Raw genomic sequence first — 6,000 nt, 5'->3', positions numbered from 1 at the left:
GGGTCTGAGTCTATTCAGTGCAATATATACTATTTTATTCCTGAAGCAGCTGTGAACATATTTTTTTTAGTGGCCACAATTTATATTTTTAAACCTTTCAAAGGTCCTCACAGTTGCTGAGGATCACTCAAAACTCCCACTTGGATAGCGCTCAGGCCTTCCTGAGTCTGCATCTGGTACTAAACTTTGTTTTTGTTTTACTCTCTTTGTGCTCTCAGGTCCTCCTCCCTGTCTCTTCTGCTTCTTAAAAATGTACACAACCAAAAGGCCTGAGCTTGCTGGTTTCATGTGGCTTTGAAAATTCTGTTCTTGGAAGGTAGCTGTAAAACTTGGGTACTGAGAATATTTGGCGCTACTCAGGCTGTTTTATATTTGTGAATAAAATTGGTAGGAGATCACAGTTTACCTAAATAAAGCTTAGTGCCCTAATCCAGTTTTTTTTTTTTGAAAGAAACATTTTAGGCAGGAACAATTAAAAATTTTAATCCCAAGGAAACTTCAGACCTTTATTTTGTCCTGGAACAGTTGCTCATTGGAGATTGTCATTTTTGGTTTAGTTGTCAGTCTTGAGAATATACACAATCTTCCCAGAGTTGTTCCTATTTATTAAGCCCTCTTTCTGAGTAGGGCTCTGCACTAAGCTCTGGTCAAATTTTAATGCTTCATTGAAGATTCTGAGCCTGATCTGGGAAAGTTTGCTCTAATTTAAGGTGTTAAAGACATTGCAAAACAACATGACTGGAATTGATAAGAATTAATAAGCAATTCTGGCTTCTATTACTGCTCTTACCTTTTTTATTAGTTGATTTTAGGCTAATCTTATCATTATTAATGTGGAAAAATGTAAGATGCAAAGGTTGCCATTCCCCCAAGAAATTCCTGTGTGAATTCTGTAGCCTGATTAAAAATATTACATGTTGGCATTAAAATTATGGGCCTTTACTTTTACCACCCACGGTGTTTGGGAAGAGCAGTGAGGGAAAAAGAGAAGTTATTTAGAATCACAGAGTTGTTTGTACTACCCGTGGTTCTCCTGGAATAACAGCTCTGTGGAAACATAAAGTCATGGTATTTGCAGGAGTAAAGAAAACACGATAGAAGCACAGATGGAATGGTTAGTTAGGTGGAGGGTCCCGGATGTGGGCTGTGTGAGTGGTTAATTACCTGCCTTTCTTGATTGGGCTTTTGGAAAACTTGACAAATTCCAAGTTGTTTTTCCAGCCTGAGGACTGACTTACTATTTAAACCTGGACAAGTCACTCTATGTTTTGTAAAGAATATTTGAGAAATGTTTGAGAAAGCTTCTTGATAGCTATTTGCTACATTGCCTTTTGTCTTTTACAGCAATACCCAGGGATTTCGACAGTCTCCCAAACAGAACCAGGGAGCAAAATAGCCATGATCTGTATTCTAGAACATTCCAGAATTGGTCCTTAAACACTGTGTAGTAAACGGGTTAAATAGAATAGTGGTATAAAAAGAAACAGGTGTAACTCTTCCAGATATGTGACTTTGTGTTGAGAAATAAGCAGTGTTTCTGAAATATTTATTTTTTCCAGTCATTCAATACTAACTAGATTTTTATTGAACTCTACAGTAGATGGCATGGATAACCAACCCTAAGTTCACCTGCAGCTACAGCAGAGAGCTCTAGGGTGCACTGGTAGATTCCCCTCTTACCTGTCCATGGCTCTCTGTTTCTTTCCCTGCAACAAAAAGAGCTCCCTCAGCCATGTGCAGGGCTGCTGGCAATGCTGGAAATGGATGCTCCAGGGGCAACACTTAATCAATGAGGTATGAGAGTTTGTGAATAAATACTGCAGCTTCTGTATCCCTTGGTGGAACAGTTCTGAAGGATGCTTCCCATAGGGTCCTCATCTGCCCACAGTGGCCATCGACTCACTGATGCACACACTATTGGCCTTCCTCCCTTCTTTGCCTTGATCTCCCCACTTGCACTTCCTGGGATCATGTTCCCAATAAACTGCCTAACCCAGGGTTGCCTTGGGGTTCGCTTTCAGAGGAACTCAGAGGCAGGCAAACTGTGACTAAGGCACCATGCTAGACAAGTGAAACTCTCAAAGATCTAGTAGTAGAGACAGAAGAGACTAAGAAAAATGGACCGCTAGCAGAACATGGCGTGTACTGTGAATGGTACGAAAATGACAGCTATAGAGGGATTCAAAGAAAGGGGAGATAGTTTCAGTTTGGAAAAAAACAGGACAATGGAATAAGAAAATTATGTGAGTCCATTGAAATTATCAGGCCCAGAGAGGCATTAAAATGAAACAGCAATCATGTCCTACTCTCCTCTTTTTTGGGCTATGTTTTCAGCTTTTGAAACTGCTTGTTATTGCCACAAGTAACTAAAAATTAACCTAATAATGCCACCCAGTACACTATAACCGACGTTCTACAGCTTAACAATGCGTAGCCAATCAATAATGTCATTATAATGTGAATTTTTGGTAAACAACTCTGGAACTGCCTCTTCTTTCCCTTTAAAAATCCACTTGTAACTGCTGCTAATCAGAGTGTATACTCAGGGCAATTTGAAACTGTGCTCCTGGATTGCAGTCCTCAAGCTTGGCCCAGATAAACTCTCTACATTTTTTTTCCCCTTTCCTTTCCTTTTCTTTCTTTCTTTTTTTTTTTTTTAACTTTTATTTCTGTTTAGGGGTACATGTGCGGGTTTGTTATATGGGTAAATTGTGTGTCACAGGGGTTTGGTGTACAGACTATTTCATCACTCAGGTGATAAGCATAGTACCTGACAGGTGGTTTTTTAATCTTCTCCCTCCTCTCACCCTTCACCCTCCACCCTCAGGTAGGCCTCAGTGTCTGTTGTGCTCTTCTTTGTGTCCATGTTCTCAATGTTTAGATCCCATTTATAAGTGAAAACCTGTGGTATTTGGTTTTCTGTTCCTGCATTAGTTTGCTTAGGATAACAGCTTGCAGCTCTATTCATGTTGCTCTAAAGGACATGATCTTGTCTCTATTTATGGCTGTATAGTATTCCATAGTTTATTTGTACCACATTTTCTTTATCTAATCTGCCATTGATAAGCACTTAGGTTGATTTCACATCTTTGCTATTGTGAATAGTGCTGCGATGAACATTTGCATGCATGTATCTTTATGGTAGAATTATTTATATTTCTTTGGGTATATACTCAGTAACGGAATTGCTGAGTTGAATGGTACTTCTGTTTTAAGTTCTTTGGGAAACTGCCACACTGCTTTTCACAATGGCTGAACCAATTTACATTCCCACCAGCAGTGTATAAGAATTCCCTCTTCTCTACAACCTTGCCAGTACCTGTTTTTTTTTTTTTATTTTTTAATAATAGCCATTCTGACTAATGTGAGATGGTATCTCATTGTAGTTTTGATTTGCATTCTCCAATATTTAGTTATTTTGAGCATCTTTTTCATGGCTGCATATATGTCTTTCTTTGAAAACCATTCATATTCTTTGCCCACTTTTTAATGGGGTTGTTTTCTGCTTGTAAATTCATTTATATTCCTTATATATTCTGGATATTAGACCTTTGTCAAATGCATAGTTTGCAAATATTTTCTTCCACTCTGTAGGTTGTCTGTTTACTCCATTGATAGTTTCTTTTGCTTTGTAGAAGCTCTTTAGTTAGGCCTCGTTTGTCAATTTTTGTTTCTGTTGGAATTACTTTTTGTATCTTTGTTATGAAATCTTTGCCAGGGCCTATGTCCAGAATGATATTGCCTAGGTTATCTTCTAGGATTTTATAGTTTTGGGTTTTACATATAATTCTTTAATCCATCTTGAATTGATTTTTGTATATGATGTAAGGAAGGGGTTCCAGTTTTAATCTTCTGCATATGACTAGCCAGTTATCCCAGCACCATTTATTAAATAGGGACTGCTTTCCCCATTGCTTGTTTTTGTTGACTGTTGAAGATAAGATGGTTGTAGGTGTGTAGCATTATTTTTGCAGTCTCTATTCTGTTCCATTGGTCTATGTGTCTGTTTTTGTACCAGTACCATGCTGTTTTGATTATTATAGCCTTGTAGTATAGTTTGAAGTTGGATAACGTGATGCTTCCAACTTTGTTCTTTTTGCTGAAGATTGCTTTGGCTATTTGGGCCCTTTTTTGGTTCCATACAAATTTTAAAATTGCTTTTTCTGGCTGGGTATGGTGGCTCATGCCCTTAATCCCAACACTTTGGGAGGCTGAGGTGGGCAGATCACTTGAACCCAGGAGTTTGAGACCAGACTGGGCAACATGGTAAAACCCCATCTCTACAAAAAATACAAAAATTAGCCATGCATAGTGGTGTGTGCTTGTAGTCTAAGCTATTCAGGAGGCTGAGGTGGGAGGATTGATTTAGCTTGGGAGGTCGAGGCTGTAGCGAGCCAATTGCACCACTGTACTTCAGCCTAGGTGACAGAGTGAGAGCCTATCTCAAAAAAAATTGCTTTTGCTAATTCTGTGAAGAATGTCATTGGTAGTTGATAGGAATCGCACTGAATCTATAAATTGCTTTGGGTAGTCTGGCCATTTTAACAATGTTGATTCTTTCTATTCATGAGCACGGCATGTTTTTTCATTTGTTTGTGTCATCTCTGATTTATTTGAGAAGTGTTTTGTAATTCTTGTAGAGATCTTTCATCTCCCTGGTTAGCTGTATTCCTAGGTATTTTATTCTTTTTGTGGCTATTGTGAATGTGATTGTATTCTTGATTTGGCTCTCAGCTTGGATGTTGTTGGGGTATAGAAATGCTACTGATTTTAAACTCTGTATATTAATTTTGCCTTAGCTTCTTCCTTTTAGGTTGACAGGAAGAAGTAGGATAAAGTGAGGATCCGAAGAATGAGTTGGAATTAAATTATTTTTCTACAGAGTTGGGAAGATAGCATTGGATCTGTGGTCTGGGGCTGACAAATAGAGCCTTTATCTGGAGGGGGAGGTAGAGGGAAGGGAAACAATGTTTGCTGAAGTGAGGCTATGAGTCATACAGGTTATATAGGACTAAAGTGGGCACAATGATTGGGAACACAGTTTACACACACTATCATATTTAATCCCCCAAATAATAACCATCTGAGAAAGGTATCATCATCCATAGTTTATAGAATAGAAATCTGAGGCCAGAGAGCTTAATTGGTTGGCTCAAATTGACATAGCTAGTAAATGGCAGATATAGGATCGAAATCTATATGGGGCCAATCCTAGAAAGTGAATGTAAACACAGCTGGCTGAAAAGTGAAAGATTAAACAGTCTTCTGTTGGACTATAGCACCAAAAATGATATTCATTATTCATCTGCTGCACCCTTTTGCCGTGATCTGACTTATTATTTACCCATATCAAATCTGGGGACAATTTTAATCATGATTAAGTCTAGGATGCTGCATTATTTTGAGATGGAAAGACAGTTCATTTCTGTCTCAGTAGACACTATAAAAGGCATTAGAACTTTGATTTATATTTAGCTTAAACAAAGATAAATAGTTTGCATTTGATCAATCAATGTAGATCTTTAAAAATACTCTACCTAATATGCTAGTTTATCAATTGTTAGAGTTGATTTGATTAGGGTGATTTATTTAACTGAACTTTGCCCCCAGATCTGATCTTAGCCTAGTAACAGAAAAGAATGATGACTGTTACACATTTGGAGAGCAATTAGAGTAACTCTCCTGCTGGGGATGTGGTTGCTTCTTAAAAGCCATGTAAATTGTTAAATAAGTATTAAATAGACATGAAAAGCTAAGCCTTTCTCTTTTAATTCAGAAACTGCCAAGAAAAGAAAAAGATAAAGAGGGAAAACAATAAGTATTAAACAGGGATAATAACCAGAGGCCTTCTCTCTACTGCAATTTGGAATTTCATGCTTCTTTAGGTTTTCAAATTATTTCCCTTTGCTTTTAAATGAATTTAATCTGGATAATAATTTGTCTACAGACCTTGCAATTCAAATGATTCTACTTAGTTTAAAAAATGAAAGAGACTTGAAA

The sequence above is a fragment of the Pan troglodytes genome, chromosome 5 (assembly GCF_028858775.2).
Source record: "Pan troglodytes isolate AG18354 chromosome 5, NHGRI_mPanTro3-v2.0_pri, whole genome shotgun sequence".
NCBI lineage: Eukaryota > Metazoa > Chordata > Mammalia > Primates > Hominidae > Pan > Pan troglodytes.
Note: the sequence above shows the minus strand (reverse complement) of the source record.